This window comes from Triticum urartu, chromosome 2A (genome assembly GCF_056163025.1).
Source record: "Triticum urartu cultivar PI428250 chromosome 2A, HENAU_Tu73, whole genome shotgun sequence".
NCBI lineage: Eukaryota > Viridiplantae > Streptophyta > Magnoliopsida > Poales > Poaceae > Triticum > Triticum urartu.
The window spans coordinates 92,355,527-92,375,742 of NC_141874.1; the positions used below are offsets into that span (position 1 = coordinate 92,355,527).

Genomic DNA, 20,216 nt, shown 5'->3' on the forward strand with positions numbered 1-20,216 from the left:
GACACATAATCTCTGGAAAAGGTCTGCAAACAAACCCACAGAAGATCGAAGCTGTAGCTCAGTGGCCTATTCCACAAAACATTACCCAATTAAGAAGTTTCCTTGGCCTCACAGGCTACTACAGGAGATTTGTGCAGTCTTATGGGGTCATCTGCAAACCACTTTATGACTTGCTCAAGAAAGAAGCTTTTCACTGGACTTAGGAACAAACTGCAGCTTTTAACAAACTTAAGCAAAGCCTCACAACTGCCCCTGTTCTGGCACTGCCAAACTTTACCCTCCCCTTCACCTTGGAGACTGATGCTAGCGGAACAGGGCTAGGAGTTGTGCTTATGCGGCAAGGAAGGCCTCTTGCTTACTACAGCAAATCCATAGGCCCCAGATCCTCAGCACTCTCCACTTATGAAAAAGAGGCATTGGCAATTCTGGAGGCCCTCAAAAAATGGAGACATTATTTTGTTGGCAACGAGCTCCTTATCAGGACGAATCAGAAAAGCCTGAAGTTCATTACTGGACAAAAAGTCTCTGAAGGGGTACACCATAAGTTACTACTCAAACTCCTGGAGTTCAACTACACCATTGAGTATAGAAAAGGAAAAGACAATAGAGTTGCAGACGCCCTTAGCAGAAGAGATCAAAGTATCATGGCAATTACTGTGGTAACACCCACCTGGGTTGAGTCTGTAGAGTCCAGTTATCTCCAAGATCCCCATTGTCAAGACCTCTTACAGAAACTACTGATCAAGCCAGATGCAAAACAACACTACACTCTCACAGCAGGAGTGTTAAGATATAAGGGCAGAATATACATTGGAAATAATGTGGAATTAAGACAACAACTAATAGTCACTCCATGCATCTGCAGTAGGGGGCATTCAGGGATTGTAGCCAATTACCAACGAATAAAGAGAATCTTTTACTGGCCTGGCATGAAGAAAGATGTGGAAAAATTTATCACTGAATGTGCTGTTTGCCAAAGGGCCAAAACTGAACATTGCCATTACCCTGGACTGCTAGATCCATTACCCCTCCCGGACATGGCCTGGACACACCTCACTATGGATTTTATTGAAGGCCTGCCAAAATCCAACGGGAAGGAGGTAATACTTGTAGTAGTGGACAGATACACCAAATATGGCCACTTCATCCCCCTTCAACACCCTTACACTGTGCACACGGTTGCTCAAGCATTTATCGACAATGTATTCAAACTACATGGCCCTCCAATCAGTATTGTCACAGATCGAGATAGAATCTTCACAAGCAACATGTGGCAAGGAATTTTCAAAGCTATGAAAGTCAAATTGAGACTCAGCACTGCGTATCACCCTCAGAGTGATGGACAGACCGAACGAGTGAATCAGTGTCTTTAGAATTATCTCCGGTGCATGGCATTTCAAGAACCAAAGAAGTGGTGCTCTTGGCTGCCACTAGCTGAGTGGTGGTATAACACAACCTACCACACAGCTACCAAGTTTACACCCTTCCAAGCCCTCTATGGCTACCCACCCCCCTGATAAGTGAAGTAGCCATACCAGGCCCTGTTGACAGTGAAGCAAGGGATTTTCTAGCTGAAAAACAAGAAATACTATCCCAGCTCAAGACCAATCTGGCTCAAGCTCAAGCCAGGATGAAAAAGTATGCGGACATGAAAAGACTTGAGAGGCACTTTGAAGTAGGAGACATGGTCTACCTACGTATGCAACCATACAGAATGGCTGCTTTTGGCCTCATACAAGCAATCAAACTCACCATAAAGTTTTATGGACCATACAGAATTTTGGAAAGGATTGGTCATGTGGCTTATAAACTCCAACTGCCACATAATGTGGGCATTCACCCTGTTTTCCACGTCAGCCAACTCAAAAAGCACCTGGGCACCCATGGCATTCCCTCGGCAGATCTACCACTTGTTGGACCTAATGGCAAAATCAAAACAGAACCTCTAGCAGTTCTAGAGAGACACGTTCCCTGCCGCGCAATGGGGTCCTTGTAACTCAGTGGCTAGTTGAATGGGAGAACCTCGAGCCTGACGAAGCAACTTGGGAGGACGCCAACTTCATGAAGCAAGTTTTTCCAGCATTTTTTGCAAGCACCGTCAAAATTTGGTTCCCTAACAAACACACTTGAGGACAAGTCTGATCTTCAGTGGGGAGTATTGTCAGCAACCTGCATCCTCTGATTCAACACCGTTGTAAGTTCAGTTATATGCAGTGTGTCGGTTCAGCAACAGTTATGATGATTCGACGACTGAGATGGCGGAGCGAAATGGACGGTCGATGCAGCACCAAGCACTGCCTTTCTTCAGTTACTGCCGCTATCCTTTTTCTTTTTTTACCTTTCTTTTCACCTCGCTTTCCAGCTCGGTGCTGGGCTATAAGGCGCCTGCGTGCGCATCACTGAGGGAATTCAATCATTGTATCCCCAAACTATCAAACCCTAGTTTATCTAGCTACTGCTGTAGAAATCCCAAATTCATAGTTGGGTCTCCGTGATTGGGAGTTAAATTCAGTTCCAATTGTATTATTCCCCTGTTCTGTAACTCATATCATAGCTGGGATCTAACACTCTAGGGTTCGCATCGGCTGTTGGGCACCCTCTGTGCTCAAATCGGCAGCGGGGTTTGTGTTGGGGAACGTTGCAGAAAACAAAAATTTTCCTACGGTTTCACCAAGATCCATCTATGAGTTCATCTAGCAACGAGTGATTGGATTGCATCTACATACCTTTGTAGATCACGCGCGGAAGCGTTCAAAGAACGGGGATGAGGAAGACGTACTCGACGTGATCCAAATCACCGGAGATCCTAGCGCCGAACGGACGGCACCTCCGTGTTCAACACACGTATGGTCAGCGTGACGTCTCCTCCTTCTTGATCCAGCAAGGGGGAAGGAGAGGTTGATGAAGATCCAGTAGCACGACGGCGTGGTGGTGGATGCAGGGCGTCACAGTAGCAGGGCTTCGCCGTATACTGCGAGAGAGAGAGAGGTGTAGCAGGGGAGAGGTAGGCGCCAAGACTCAAGGTATGGCTGCCCCCTCCCTCCCCCCTTTATATAGGATCCCCTAGGGGGGGCGCCGGCCCTAGGAGATGGGATCTCCTAGGGGGGTGGCGGCCAAGGGTGGAGTAGCCACCAAGGCAAGGTGGGGCGCCCCCCACCCCTAGGGTTCCAACCCTAGGCGCATGGGGTGGGCCTAGGGGGGCGCACCAGCCCACTATGGGCTGGTTCCCCTCCCCACTTTGGCCCATGGGGCCTTCCGGGATGGGTGGCCCCACCCAGTGGACCCCTGGGACCCTTCTGGTGGTCCCGGTACAATATCGGTGACCCCGAAACTCTTCCGGTGGCCGAAACTGCACTTCCTATATATAATTCTTCACCTCCGGACCATTCCGGAACTCCTCGTGACGTCCAGGATCTCATCCGGGACTCCGAACAACTTTCGGGTTACTGCATATTCATATCTCTACAACCCTAGCGTCACCGAACCTTAAGTGTGTAGACCCTACGGGTTCGGGAGACATGTAGACATGACCGAGACGGCTCTCCGGTCAATAACCAACAGCGGAATCTGGATACCCATGTTGGCTCCCACATGCTCCTCGATGATCTCATCGGATGAACCACGATGTCGAGGATTCAAGCAACCCCGTATACAATTCCCTTTGTCAATCGGTACGTTACTTGCCCGAGATTCGATCGTCGGTATCCCAATACCTCGTTCAATCTCGTTACCGGCAAGTCACTTTACTCGTACCGTAATGCATGATCCCGTGACCAGACACTTGGTCACTTTGAGCTCATTATGATGATGCATTACCGAGTGGGCCCAGAGATACCTCTCCGTCATACGGAGTGACAAATCCCAGTCTTGATCCATGTCAACCCAACAGACACTTTCGGAGATACCCGTAGTATACCTTTATAGTTACCCAGTTACGCTGTGACGTTTGGTATACCCAGAGCACTCCTACGGTATCCGGGAGTTACACGATCTCATGGTCTAAGGAAAAGATACTTGACATTGGAATAACTCTAGCAAACGAACTATACGATCTTGTGCTATGTTTAGGATTGGGTCTTGTCCATCACATCATTCTCCTAATGATGTGATCTCGTTATCAATGACATCCAATGTCCATAGTCAGGAAACCATGACTATCTGTTGATCAACGAGCTAGTCAACTAGAGGCTTACTAGGGACATGTTGGTGTCTGTGTATTCACACATGTATTACGATTTCCGGATAACACAATTATAGCATGAATAAAAGACAATTATCATGAATAAGGAAATATAATAATAATCCTTTTATTATTGCCTCTAGGGCATATTTCCAACAGTTTGATCCAAGAAGCAAAAGTTAGTGGTTTCTGCGGCATTACTACTGACTACGGTAGTATTAAATGGCCAGTTGCGTCTTGGGTGGGTGCAAATTCAGCTTTGGTGGTGTTGCAATAAACCTGGATTTTACAATGTTGTTGTGCGGATTCTGCTTGCAAAACGATCTTATATTAAGGGACGGAGGGAGTACATTCGTTTAGTATAGGGCTATAGGCTTACCATCCGTGACTAAACTTAGATAATATCATCATTAGCTGGCTGATTAGCACGACAAACTTGCATTTTCTTTAGTATCTATACGGAATTCGGTACTTCTTGAGCGAGTCTCAACTGGTCAATGTCATACTCAATAATTTAGACCATCACCCCATCAGACTTGGACATTTTAGGCGCGTATTGCAACATTGGGACCATGCACCTCAAAACCGATTGAAAAGTATTCATAACCATTCTTTCGTGCTACTATTTGTCAGGGACTATCAGACATCGCCTCCTGGGCACGGTCACATATTTTGCCCTGTCCAGATGAAGCAGACTTATTAATAGCAAGAATTGTTTCATTATCAGTGCAGTAACATCACACTATCTCCCTCTCTTCAACTGTGTTGTCCTAACCTAGATGCATAATCCTATATTTTCTTGTAAACATTGGACAACAAACCCTTCACTGCATCGGCTCCAACTTCATGAGAATTTCCCTGTACCAGTATATGCCAAAACAGTGATATGAATTAACTGGTTACAGATAGAACCATTTGATTATGCATAATAATAAAAATCACCTGTTCCCACTGCAAATGAAAGTATTTTTCATTGTAAAATAAAGCACATACATCCACTATTTTTTATCTGAGGTTCAAATTACAAATATGAAATCTCTAGAACTATATCAGCACCTTGTGTCTCTAAAGCCAAGATTGTTCTTTTTCTCCTCACACCCGCATTCTTGCTACGAAATCTAAATCCACGTGTCCCTTATTGTACTATAACATACAGTTCACTACAATTGTAAATGAATAATCTCCTACAACTTGCTTATGAAATGAGGAATCAAATGTGTTCAGAAGTTCTGCTACTATCTACGGTTGAAGCTAGTCAGTTACAACACATAAGCTCTTTTGCTCTTACCACAAGAGCGGAGATAGGTGTGTTGTACTCCATGAAACCTGCATCACCCAAGAAGAACTTGTAGTTCTCAGCGTGTGACAGTGTTTGTTCGACGACCGAGAGGGCTTCTGTCATCCTGAATTCATTGAAACAGTCCGCATAGCGATAATTGGACTCCATCATGTTAATGACTTGCTCAAGTATAACCCTTCTGATCCCAGGACAATTAGCACTAGGTTCCGTATTTGCATTCAACACATCGACGAGCCTTTTCACAAATCTTCGCTTAATCTGGCCGCCTTCTAGTTCTTGGGTAAAGTCTTCAGGAATGGTTTTGCAAATTAGTGAACTAAGGCCAATGATGATCTCTAGTTCTACCCCTTCCACATCAATTATTTTCTCCAACACCTGTGATGATATGTATCATAATTAGTGACAATTCAATTTGTAGCTATACTACATAATCAGTGATAATAAACGTGCAGAAGTACAAAATTGCAGGGATCTACCAACATCTCACGCACAAGAACAAATACAAATGATAAATTTCGTTAGCCACCTCTAATACTGCACTTGTTGCTTGAATTAACAGGGCTCACCTCTCGCAATATATGAGATAGCTCTTTCAAGTCCAACTCTCTGAGCTCGTGTCGAGAGTGCAGACACAGATTACGTAACAGACTTGCTGCCACATATGGGATTTTCTTCATTGAGAAATGTCTGCTTCAGCCTGGTGATGATCAGTTGAATGCGACCTATGTCCTGCCTTGTGTTCCCATCAATGGCAATGTTCCTGAGGATTCCGGCCACCAACTTTCTCGATTCCTGGCTGGTTATGTTGTCTTTCAAGATTTCTGCAAGGTTTCTCAATAGAAAGGGATGTTTTGATATCTTGTACCGCAGTGTTATGCCGATTTCCCCGCCAATGCCTGTGAGCCTTTGCAGTACCTTCAGTGATGACTTCAACATGACCTTTTGTTCTGCCTCGGTATCCATAGTGCTCATGGCACGTACGAATCTCGTGAATCCTATGATTTTCGGGATGAGGTTAGCTGCTTTGCTTATTTCCACGCAGTTTTCCTGATCACCAGCAAGACTTTCAATAATTGACATGGCCAGTGCAGGGAGAAGATCATGGTTTGTTGACGGCTGTTCCTTGGGAAGTGAACGTAATTCTTTAATCCGCTGCCAGCATCTGATTATGTAAGAGTTCTTTTTGTCGACCAAAGGTTGTTGGGTCGAGCATGTTTGTGTTTCCTCGAGCAGGTAATTGGTGTCTTGAAGTGGGTCTTGTCTTTGCGATTGGTTAACAGCTACGTCCCTTACTGTATGATGTTCTTGCTCTTGGCTATCTTCTGTCTTCAGAAATTGATCTTGCCTTTCTTCTTGTTCATCATCTGTGTCCAGAAGTGGATTTCCTCTCTTTGGGCTGCTATCAGCGTCAAGAAGTGCAGATACAGTCTGCATCGTGCCGGGGAAGGCGACAACACGGAGGTCCTTCGCAAGTTCAGAGGTGACGTTTGCGGCATATAATCTGATAGTTGTATCCTTTGGATTTGTCCAATCCAACATCCTGATTATTCTGGCCACAGTATTGGTGGAAGTGGTGAGTTTTGACAGGAGTTGTGCCCTGGTTGGCTGCCATTGCAGAAAGCTGTGCATCAGACGAATACCGTGGAGCTGATTCTTGGATGAATACGAGTTTAGAGAATCCATGGCGAAGTTGGTCAGGCTGATCTTCTTTGGAGCAAGCACACCCTCCTGCATACATTTCTCCAAGGCGTATGCATAGTACACATTGACAGATTCTACTCCACACTGACCTCTAAACCCACCACGGTGGACAAGGTATCTCCGAGGGATGAACGAAAAGAACTCGAGCATGCAAGCCAAAGAATAGAAGATTCCTTGTCCAAGCACCATCCCATAGAAGATTCTGAGAGATGCTTTGAGGTTCTTGTCGTCTTCCCCATACTCAGGCACATGCTGAAGGCCCCAGATTGCTAGCACGATACGCAACACGGCTGCTGGAATCTGGAAGTTGCCAAATGACAACACCACTAAGGCACTACACACTTGGATTATCATACTCGTAGAAATGTCCACGAATACATCTAGGCGTAGCATGTACATCTGCATCCCTAGCACAGCAATCATGCACAAGTTTATAATAACCTGACGCCAAAATACTTTTTTGCTGCCAAGAGTTCTGTCCACTAGTTTGATGATTCTTGTAAACCGTAGTCTGCTTATTGTTACCAATAGCACTGGCACTAGTAGTGTTGTGAACACTACCCATCTGGTCGATGGATCTATGTGAGTTTGATACTCATCATGACCATATATGTATCGACGACTGCGGTCTGATAGAGAGGGAGCTAGTAATAAGATTGCAACTAAGGGGCTCCATAGTGATGTGGCACGGCATAGCGGTTTGCATATGTGCAGTTTCAGCCCAGACAGGAACCGGCCAATTACAAGTATTACTGTCATCAATAGAAGCCCCATACTAGACATGTATCTATTTTTCTTCAAGAGGATCACGAAAACATCAAAAAAGCATACTACCGCAACAACCAGTCCATTCCAGACCATAGGTCTAAAAGCTCCCCTGGTGTTAAAGAACAGTTGGTAATCCAGTCTGTTGTTGCGTGTGAATATCCTGCAGTATGTATATAAGGTGTCATTAAATGATAGAATATGCACATTATGTAGATCACAAACCCAAGATGGTGAGCATCCAGATCATACTCCAGTGTTTAAGAAAGATAGACATACAATTTCAGAAGATCGTAACAATGCTGGGTTTTTGTTAAACCGGAGCCTAACTGTGCTAAGCCTTGGTGGCATTGATGCAGTAAGGAGGTAAGTGTATTTTTTTTCTACTAATGACCTATAAACTAACTACAAGTTCCAATACATGTCATGCTAGTTTCAGGGTTGAACATGTGCTTAGTCTACTGGCTTTCTCTGGAGTCGATCTGAATATGGCCACTGCCCCTCTCCCCTCTGAGCCGCTACCATCCCCCCTCTATGCCGGTTGCCACTCCGGCACCGGTGGCCATGTCCATCCAGCTCCACTTTTAGGATTCCGCCAACTTCGGCTCTTCCCTGCGCGCTGCCTCCCCTCGCGTCCCACCTTCCCACACCCGACCACCTTGGGCGCGTCACACACCTTCCCATAGCTGCATGGGCATGGCCACCGGTGCCGGAGTGGCAACAGGCACGGATGGTTCTTCGTCGTCATGCGGTCTACCACACGTTGGGTGTGGTCGTGGGCTTCAGACACGGTAGCTGCCGTCCACCCGGCCGTCTCAAGAGATCACCGCCACCACACAACAGTGGTGGAGCGCATGGTGGCCAGGCACCAGGGGGGAAAATTTGGTGTTTTGACCCTTTTGTGAAACTTTAGCCAGATTTGACCCTGGTTTGAAAAATTTCAGGATCTGGCTCTTTTTCCTACTGCCGTAGGCATTGATGGTAGGGTTACACAACCTACCGCCAAGGTCAATGGTGGTAGGGACTTAACTGCGCCATCATGGTCATTTAACGTGCAAAATATCCTATCGCCAGAGTATTTGGCGGTAAACTGTGTAACCCTACGCCATGGTACTTGGCGGTAGGCTATTCACTATTACGAGATGCATGTGAGTGCATGCGAGCATTGGTCTCTGACAGACTGCATAGTACTCCCTTCGTCCTTGAAAGAGTGTACTTTCAACTTTGTTGGAGGGTCAAACTATTTCAAAGTTTGATCGAGTTTGTGCACAAATATGTCAATGCTTGTGAAACTAAATAGGTATGTGACGAAAATATATTTTATCATGAATCTAATTCTACTAATTTGATGATGGCACAGATGTTGCTCTATTATTGTATAAATACGGTCAAACATAAAAAAGTTTCCAACAAAGTTGGAAGTACACTCTTTCAAGGACGGAGGGAGTATGCAAGAACATCCACTCGCATCCATCTCTCCCTTTCTCTTTCCACCCACATGCATCATTACTACTAGTACGTAGCTCCTAGCTTGGACATGCCACAAACTTAAATAATTGATGGGATGCATGGGTAGCTAGCTAGGTAGGCTGTAAGCAGGGCAGACACCCTGCACATTTGCAAAACGCCATCCAGCCCAGCCAGCATGCATGCACAAGTGACCCTATTTTCAAAGGAAAGGTAGTGCCAGACTCTACCGCCAAAGACCCTGGAGGTGTTATGACAACGTCATAACACAGTTAAATCCTGTTGTCGGAAACCGTGGCGGTAGGCAGTGTTACCCTACCGCCAGATACTATGACAGTAGGAAAGGGGTCAGATCCGAAATCATTTTGAACCAGGCTCAGATCCTGCTAAAGTTTCACAAAAAAGTCAAAACACCAAATTTGGCCACCAAGGGGCAGGATTCAAACCACTCCGGTGGTTGCAGCCTTGCGTGTGTCAGATGATCAGGTGGATGTCAAGACGGCTTTCCTTCACGAAAATTTAACTGAGGACGTGTATATGATACAGCCCGAGGGTTTTGTCGATCCGACTAGCACTAGTAAGGTATGCAAGCTCAAGAGATCCATTTATGGGTTGAGGCAAGCATCTCGGAGCTGGAACATTCGTTTTGATGAGGTCGTCACTGGTTTCAGCTTCATCAAAAGTGAAGAGGACTCTTGTTTATACAAGAAGTTAAGTGGGAGCTCGATAGTGTTTTTGATCTTGTATGTGGATGACATACTACTGATCGGAAATGATATTTCGATGCTGAACTCAGTCAAGGAGTCATTGAATGGCAAGTTTTCGATGAAGGACCTTGGTGAGGCAATGTACATTTTAGGCATTAAGATCTATAGAGATAGATCAAGGAGGCTGCTCGGCTTAAGCTAGAGCACGTACATAGATAAAGTGTTGAAGAGGTTCAACATGAGTGAGGCAAAGAAAGGGTTCTTGCCACTCTCACATGTTATAAGGCTAAGTGAGACTCAAAGTCCTTCGACATCTGATGAGCGAAGCAGGATGAGTAGGATTCCATATGCCTCGGCAATCGGATCCATCATGTATGCCATGATATGTACGCGGCCCGATGTTGCTTTTGCAATAAGCCTAACAAGTAGATACCAGGCCAACCCAGGTGAGAGTCACTGGGCAGCGGTAAAGACTATTTTGAAGTACCTGAAAGGACTAAAGAGATGTTCCTAGTTTATGGATGTGAGGAAGAGCTCGTCGTAAGGGGTTACGCCGATGCTAGTTTCCAAACCGACAGAGATGATTGTCGATCACAGTCCGGATTCGTGTACGTCATGAACGGAGGAGCAGTGAGCTGGATGAGTTCCAAGCAAGATACGGTGGCCGATTCTACGACAGAAGCCGAATACATTGCGGCTTGTGAAGCTGCAAAGGAAGGTGTTTGGATCCGGAACTTTCTGGATGATCTTGGTATTTTCCCAGCCTCGGTAAAACCGTTGGACCTTTATTGTGATAATTCTGGTGCCATCGCACAAGCCAAGGAGCCGAGGAATCACCACAAGGTCAGACACATAGATCGGAAATATCACCTGATACGAACGATCGTAAAGAGTGGTGATGTAGAGTTATGCAAAATTCACACGGATGCAAATGTTGCGGATCCGTTGACTAAGCCGCTTCCACAACCCAAACATGAGGGGCACGTTAGAGCTATGGGCATTCGATGTCTATTTGATTGACTCTAGTGCAAGTGGGAGACTGTTGGAGATATGCACTAGAGGCAATCATGTATGATGATATTTCCTATGTGTTTATGAATAAAGATAGTCCTTGAACATTATCAATGATGTGTATCAGCAAGTACGTGACTTGTTTGTGGGACTATGCATTGTATGATGACCGTCCTAAAAGGTCCCTAGTCGAAAGGGCTGTGTGGATGCGCAGCCAACTAGACTAGCATATGACACGGTCGATGACTTGGTCTCACTAGCCATGGAGCATTGGATGCTAACCGGATAATATGGACTTGGAAGGATCTGGTCGGATTCGACGTAGTCGGATCCGAGTCGAGATAAGGTCCGAGTCGGACAAACCCAACTATGAGACACAACGATATGTCATCTGTGAGTCTCTAGTACAACATATGTTCTATGTCCTAAGACCTGAGCTGACGCATGTACTCGGGATGGTGACAGACTTGCTTTGGGCCGACCAAACGCTACTCCGTAACTGGGTAGTTATAAAGGTAGGTTTCGGATTTGTCCAGAACCATGCTGCGAGACGTGGTCGAGCAAGATGGGATATGCCCCTCCGATCAGGAGAGATATACTTTGGGCCCCTCGTGTGATCCGACCAGAATAAGCATGGCCATGCGACAAGGATTATGAGATAATCCGGTTTATGGTCGGCATCACTGGAACGAGAAAGAGGTCGGGCTAGCACAAGGATGACAGACTCGCCTTGAGCTCGACAACATATATCGTGTGGCAAAAGGAATGGAAGTGTGATGTACAGATTTGCTAACCAGCTTCATAGTCTGCTTGGTGTTCGGCATGCCTTGCTAGTGTAACGCCCCGAGACCGTTGCGCTAGGTGTCTTTCAGTTATTCAATGTGTTGCCTTGTCATTCTCTTGCGTGTTGCATCTTGTCATGTCATCATGTGCATTGCATCATCATGTTTTTCAAACTTGCATCCGTCCCGGCCTCCCCGTTCCTTCCGTTGTCCGTTCTGAGTCCAGACACAGCACACGCCCGCGGCACGTCCGAAATATTATTTTATAAGTCGCCGGAAAATGTTCTCGATTTGGGTTGAAAGTTGGCGTGTGGTCTTATTATAGTGTAGATAGACCGTCTGTCAAGTTTCATCGCATTCGGAGTTCGTTTGATAGCCCAACCGTTAAACTATAGCGGCATTATAAACGAGCACACGTCGGACGTTTTCGGTCTCCGGAAACAGTCGCCGGGCCTCCCTCTTCTCTTCTCTTAGCTCGAGACCGTCTACACAGCCCACTACCCACCGCCAGTTCCAACCTAACCTCTCTCGTCAGCCCACGACCCTCCTCGCGCGCGCGTCCGATAGTTGTCCCGAACCCGACTCGGACTGTCGCTACCGTTGTGTCCGGATCATCCCCAAACATCTACAAAACATCACCGTTTTCTTATTTGGGTCCCCTAACCTATTTATCCGGGATCGTTCTATTAAGATCGGAGGGACCAAATGCCCCTATCCGAAAATCCTTTTGCTTATATGTATAGACCAACCCTAAAATTTAGGGAGACGTCCCATCCTCCCAGCCAGCCACTGCCGCCACTCCACAAAATCTCCCTCGGGATCCATCCCCATTCTTCCTCCAATCAGCCCGCAAGCCCCCTCCTGTTCCTCGATCCCCAAACCCCGCGCCTCCTGGAGCTACTTCTTCCGCCGGCGATTGGAACCACCACTGCCAGGCCGACCCCGCCTTCTTCCCTCATTCTTCCTCCTCCCTCTGGTCGTCTCTCTCTCTCAAGGCTCTCTCTCTGTCTTGGACAGAAAATGCCCTGTCCTTGCAGGACCACCACCGTCGCCATGGACCGCCGCCACCGTCGAGTCACCATGGCCTTCCCGACGTCGTCGGTTGCCCGCAGCTGCCGGATCGGATCCGACCCCGAGGGATCCACCGCGGCCCGCCGTTCCTTCTGCTGCCGCCTGCTTCCTTTCATGCGAGACCGAGATGAACTCGAGCTTCCTCCTCTCGATCCATGGTGCCCTGCCTCGAGCCACTCAAGAGATCGCCCGTGCCCGAGACCAGGCCACCGTCCCGTGCCCGAGAGCCCATGCCCGAGCGGCTCCCTCGTCCGCCAGACCGCCTTCCCTGCCCTCCTCCCTATTCGTCGCTCCCTCTCCGTCTCTCTGCTCTCTCATGGTCTCTCTCTCTATGCCCTTCGCAGGTCGACGCCGCCGGCCTTCTCCGCCCCGGATCCGGTTGCCCTTGTCGTCCCGTGCTCGGATCCACCACCTCCGGTCACCTCCTTGCTGGTCCGCGCCTCCGGGACCCGTCGATGGACGCTGCCATGCCGTGCGCCGCCTCCTTTGTTTTCTGCGCTCGTTCGAGTGGGGAGGATGAGTGGTAGCGCATGTGGGCTGCCCCCTTCACATCGCCTTAAGGCCCAGCGCCTCCCTTGCAGGCCTCCTCTTTTTCCGAACAGGCTAAGCCCATGGTGAGCAGCAGATCCAGCGCCCCCTGTGCACTGTTGGGCCAGCAGTTTCGGCCCACCCATGTTTTTTTCAGATATGCGATTTTATATTTTATCCAGGTGTTTGGCAGTTTTACAGAAAAGCCCCCATACTTCATTCATTTAATAACTCACAAATGGTGCATCGGATTAAAATGTTTTATATATGAAAAATGCTTAGAATTATGTGTGGATTAATAATATGCTACTTTCACCCATGTTTAAAATGTTTAAATTGTTGTTTGTGTAGATTTACTCTTATGCCATGCTAAAATGGTTTATTTCATAACTAAATAACCGTAGCTTCGAATTTAATAAACTTTATATGTAAATGGGGTAGAAGAATGCATAGTTTAACTTGGTGGCATCTCTTTGCATGTTTAACAACTATAAAATATGGTTTAGGGCAGAACAGTACCAAACCTAAAATATGCATATGGGGATTTACCGGAATTGTTGTTCGTTGTTTCCGGCCTCATTTAAACTTGCCTAGATAGGTAGTTTTGTTGTGCTTCACCCCTTGTCATGCTAACCAACATTTAATTTTTTTGAGTACATAAACGAGATTGAACTAAATAACTTGTCATGGTGTTTCATCATTATGCAACGGAGTTGCATATTGAGCTCCACTTAATTTGTAGGATTGCTTGTGCACTTTGCCATGCCCTGCTTCATTAAACCGGACATGCATCATACTTGATTGTGCATCATGCCATGTTCATGTGGTGGTTATTTACTATGTGGTTTGCTTCTTTCCGGTGTTGCTTCTTCGGGTTGGTTCCGTTAACGTCGCGTTTGTGAGGATCCGTTCGACTAAGTCCGTTTGTCTTCTTCATGGACTCGTTCTTCTTCCTTGCGGGATCTCACGCAAGATGACCATACCCTCGAAATCACTTTCTATCTTTACTTGCTAGTTGCTCGCTCTATTGCTATGCCGTGATACCTACCACTTGCTATATCATGCCTCCCATATTGCCATGTCAAGCCTCTAACCCACCTTGTCCTAGCAAACCGTTGTTTGGCTATGTTACCGCTTTGCTCAGCCCCTCTTATAGCGTTGCTAGTTGCAGGTGAAGTTTGAAGTTTGTTCCATGTTGGAACATGGATATGTTGGGATATCACAATATCTCGTATTTATATTAATGCATCTATAAACTTGGTAAAGGGTGGAAGGCTCGGCCTTATGCCTAGTGTTTTGTTCCACTCTTTCCGCCCTAGTTTCCGTCATACCTGTGTTATGTTCCTTGAGTTTGCGTTCCTTACACGGTTGGGTGTTATGGGGACCCCTTGACAGTTCGCTTTGAATAAAACTCCTTCAGCAAGGCCCAACCTTGGTTTTACCATTTGCCTCACCACCACCTACTTTTCCCTTGGGAGTCGCTCTCTCGAGGGTCATCTTTATTTAAGCCCCCCCCCTCCCCGGGTCTAAGTGTTGGTCCGAACTAGAGTCCTTTGCAGCACCACCTCGGGGAAACTTGAGGGCTGGTTTTAGTTGTACGGAGTGCTCATCCGGTGTTGCCCCGAGAACGAGATATGTGCAGCTCCTATCGGGATGTCGGCGCATCGGACGGTCTTGCTGGTCTTGTTTTACCATTGTCAAAATGTCTTGTAACCGGCATTCCGAGACTGATCGGGTCTTCTCGGGAGAAGGAATATTCTTTGTTGACCGTGAGAGCTTGTGATGGGCTAAGTTGGGACACCCCTGCAGGGTTTTGAACTTTTGAAAGCCGTGCCCGCGGTTATGGGCAGATGGGAATTTGTTAATGTTCGGTTGTAGAGAACTTGAACTTAACTTAATTAAAATGCATCAACCGCGTGTGTAGCCGTGATGGTCTCTTCTCGGCGGAGTCCGGAAAGTGAAGACGGCGTTGGAGTTATGCTTGAACGTAAGTAGTTTCAGGATCACTTCTTGATCACTTCTAGTTCACGACCGTGCTTTGCTTCTCTTCTCGCTCTCATTTGCGTAAGTTAGCCACCATATATGCTAGTGCTTGCTGTAGCTCCACCTCATATCTTTTACCTACCCATAAGCTTAAATAGTCTTGATCGCGAGGGTGTGAGATTGCTGAGTCCCCGTGACTCATAAATTACTTCCAAGACCAGTTTGCAGGTGCCGATGATACCGTGCAGGTGACTCAACCGAGCTCAAGGAGGAGCTCGATGAAGATCGTGTTCGTTGTGTTGTTTCGTTGCCAGTTGATCAGTAGTGGAGCCCAGTCGGGGCGATCGGGGATCTTTTGCATTAGGGGTAGTCTTTTTTTATTTTGATTCCGTAGTCGAACCTTGATTGTATCTGGTTGATGTAATGCTATATTTATGTATTGTGTGAAGTGGCGATTGTAGGCCAACTCTGTACCTCTTTTTTATTCAGTACATGGGTGTGTAAAGATTACCCCTCTTGCGACATGCCTACAATGATGTTATGCCTCTAAGTCGTGCTCCGACACGTGGGAGATATAGCCGCATCGTGGGTGTTACAAGTTGATAATCAGAGCCTTCCCCAACTTAGGAGCCCCCCTGCTTGATCGAATCGTGGGCCGGCGGCGAGCAGGCGAGCGCGAGCTGCTGCGGGGCGGGGCCGAGCTCGCGGCGGCTGGGCGAGCGGCGGCACGAGCGCGCGGGCGACGGCGGGTTTGCACGAGCTGCGGCGAGGGCGAGGGACGGCCGGAGCGTGCGCCTCGGCAGCCCCGACGAGCTCGCATGGGGGTGGGCTGGCGAGCTACGGCAGTGCTCGTGCAGTGTTTTATGAAATGCCTAGGCCGGACAAAGCCAACCGTATTTTTGGGATGGGGCAGCCATAGTGGGCGCCTCGCCACTGGGTCGGTCCGATACGGACATCATTCACCTCATTCCCATCCAAATGGACGATTTTCGGTCAAAACGAACGTTTGTTTGGAGTTATGCGATGAAGTTGGCCTGAGGAGAGCGTTGGCGAGCGCTCTGGCGGAGCGCGTCCAACCGGGTGGGCGGGTCTCCGAGGCACGACATGTACGAGAGCCTGGCTACAGGGAAGAGCATCACGATGCCATGGAGTCATGCCATGATATAGCGGCGGCCCAGGCGCAGCGCATGGAGTGCAGTGGCACTGTATCTATCGGGAGAGGGATTTTTTTATTGAGACTGACATGTCGGCCTCAACATCATAATGTCCATCTTAACGATTAACCTAATGGACTTGACTTTTATGTCACGTCAGCCCTAATGGGTCGGCCATCGTGATCATAATTGCGTTTACTACCCTGAGGTTGTAGTGTTTTGTGAAAAAGAATAGTAGTTTTTGTGAACCCTAACCTTAATTGTGGGAGTTTTATGCTATTTACTTTGATATTTTTATTGTATTAACTTGGACTTGGTGGATTTATTTAAAAATGCACATATTTACAAATGCGCAGAGCATTTTTTTATATGATAATACATATCTCATTCATATCATAAAGATCAAAGTATAAGTTACGTAAAGACCGACATGACAAACTGAAAAGACACCAGAACGTCTTTAAGCTTGATTCCAATACCCAGCCTCCGGCACCACCACAACAGCCACCGAAGAAAAAAATGATGGATCACCTCCCACCCGAGCTCGACGCGGCTCCATCGATGATATGCAGCTTTGCAGACCTCCAAGGTGGCTCACCAAAAGTGAAGCCATTGCCATTGAACAAATAAGACCGGGAACACCCCGAACACGCCATCAAACTCTAGGTCTGGCACCCCATCACAACTAAGACGCCGAGGAGAAAACCATATCTGCCATCCATCAACCACGAACCCAGCATACGTTTCGTCTTTCAGATGTCGTCGATGCAGACGGCAATCTGCATCCGCTCCTAACCACCTTCCAAGCTCCGTGACGACGTTGGAGCAGACGTCGTCGCAACGACAGAGCCCGAAGGACACAAGTCCATCACAAAGATGTCGCCGGCATGACTTCCCTGCTTGAACAAGCTGGTTCCCAGATCCATCACTGATCATAGAGACGATCACCTCGCTGGAGAAGAATCCGGAGCTTCATTATTCAGTATCGCAGCCGCCGCCGAAGCCAAGACGTCGAACGACCCAAAAACCTAAGCTACTAGGGGCCTAGAACCTCCGAGGGAATTAGAGATTTTTTTTAGAAAAGGAGGATGACCCCCGGCCTCTGCATCTGGACGATGCATACGGCCACTTTATTAATTATTCTCATAAGACCTTACAAAGCCATACAACAGCAAGACTAAAGCCACCGTCTAAGAAACAACTGTCGCTACACCTATCCAATTGATGAAGGGGCGCAGATAGTCTGTTCCTAATACCAAACAAACATCGCAACCAAACCTATACATCTAAGACCTGAGGTCCCAACCAGGACGCCTGCCGGGTATGGGGCACCTACCAGTCCGGCACACTTCTCAACCAGGACGTCTGCCAGGTATGAGGCCGCTGCAGCCACCTGCCACCAATCCATCTTCAGAGCTGTACTGTTGCATATACTGTACCAAGTATCTCTGCCATCGACACCACCATGACGCCCGACAGCGTCGTCCTCCTGCGCTAATCCATCCTCCCACAGCGAACTCCGAATCTGCACTGCGCCACGTCGTCAAGATCCGTCGCCATCAGTGTGTAGGATGAATCACCGGTCCACCAAAGAATTCGTCCTCTGGTCACTCGATCACGTGTGTACCTCCAAGAATGACGCCCCCAAGGGAAGAATGACACCAGAGCGCCGCCGTCATCCGATCATCCGATCTAGGGTTTCCCACGGAGGTAGCAGACAATGGCCTTGAACTTCTCCACGGTAATGCCTTCAAGAAGGGAACGACGCAGGTAGCGCCACTACCGCCGGCCTTAGCAGATGCCGAAGGCAAGCTTTCACCCAGATCAGTTCGAAGGGATCCAACTCTCGTGCACGGGGCGCCGTCACCACCAGCACCACCAAGCAGAACCCTGGAGCACCGGCAGATCAGCAAGCCGCCGGCACCACCGCATCCAGATCACCGACCACGCCGGGCTGCCGCCATCCCCCGCGCCGTCCGGGTCAGAGACGTAGCCGCCGACCGCGCACAGGGACAGGCACCGTCTGCACACGCCGGAGCGCCGCCGAGATCCCAACGCCTGCCACCGCTTGCCGAGGGCCGCCGTCGCGCGGCCCGAGTGGACTCCCGCGCACACCAGGGGAAACCGCGGGCGTGAGCCCGGCCGTCGCCCCCAAGCCCGCACCGGCGCGCCCCGCCTCCAGTGCGCCGCCAACAACTGCCGCGATCCACCCGCGCCAAATCCAGCGAGCCGTGGGAGAAGAGATCCCGCCACCGCCGACGCCGACCGGGCTTTGCCCGGCGACGCGTCCCGGCAGCGGCGAGGAGGAAAGGTCGGGGGAGGGACGAGGGCGCGGCGGCACTAGGGTTCCCCCGGTCGCCGCGCAGGGGCGACATGGGAGGAGTTGGGAGTACCTGACTAGCCAATGTGGCACACCGAAGCACAGGTCGAGGGAATTAGAGATGGGGAATGGGAGTTGAGGGTGAGAAGATTAAAGGTCCACTGTTTGATTAGAGGGAATGGGAGTTTAAGTGAGAAGAGGAATGTAAGTTGAGGAAGCCAATTCTCAACCATACCTTCCGAGGGTACCCTATTAATTCGTGAGCAGAGTTTTATTCCATCCTAATTTTCATCATATAACAAACAAAGAAATGGGAGTAAAACGTTGCTACACGTACGATGAAATTCATCCGAAGTTGTGTACAATAAAACTGATCTGGGCTTGTGGGCCATATCAAATTGAATCAAGCCTCTCTCTTGTGTGCATAATCGGATAAGAAAAAATCGTATGTAAGGTAATTCCGTTTACTTTCCATGCTTAATCCTTCCACAAACACCCTTGTAGAAACTTCCCCTGAATGGTTATCAAATAGGTTGCTAAAGCTAAAACGATCTGCACGCGCAAGATCCAACGACCCCCTCATCAAAGATGACCAAGAGGAATACTATCACAAGTTACAAAATTGCTTTGTCATACCTTGTAGCTTCGAGGAATACTATCACCGTCGCATACCAAAAATCATCATCGAATCCGAGGTCCTTGGAGTAGCCTCCGAGCAGGACGACGGTGGCCCAGGTGAAGGCCAGCGTGCCCAAGGCGTTGCCAACCCTCTCGATCAGCGTGACGGAGCGAACGAAGCGATTCAGCCACATCTCCGGCGCAGCGGCGGCCTTGCCTGCTCGGCCGACGCCGTGAGCTGGTATCCAGACGTGGTGCTCTCCGCTGCCGCCGCCGGTGCTGTTGGCCATTGCTTGGACGGGTCGGCTGGCGCTCGGGAGCCTAGCTAGGTTTGTACATACTTTGTAGCGGCGATCGATTATGCAACGTACGGTGAAACCGAGACACAGTTCTATGCGGCCGGGCAGCATCCACTGATATAGTGCAATCGCGCGAGTTACCAAAACGGTAGCACCATACGCGCCAATTGACCTTTGACCAAAGATCACGTACTTTTATTTTCTTCTTTTTTTAAGAAAAAAAGAAGGACGACCCCTGGCCTCTGCATCTAGAGGATGCATACGACCATTTTATTAATTATTGATACAAGACCTTACAAAGTCATACAACAGTAAGACTAAAGTCACCGA

At 48.2% G+C, this 20,216-nt stretch overlaps 1 pseudogene across 1 annotated transcript; it reads right to left on the bottom strand.

The window, feature by feature from the left end:
- Positions 1–4,641: 4,641 nt before the first annotated feature.
- LOC125528702 (uncharacterized) lies at positions 4,642–20,014 on the bottom strand (annotated as a pseudogene). Its single transcript, XR_015615791.1, has 3 exons — positions 19,606–20,014; positions 6,047–8,109; positions 4,642–5,855 (listed from the first exon to the last, which is right to left on the bottom strand). The product of XR_015615791.1 is annotated as an uncharacterized LOC125528702 (transcript).
- Between the last annotated feature and the right edge of the window lie 202 nt (positions 20,015–20,216).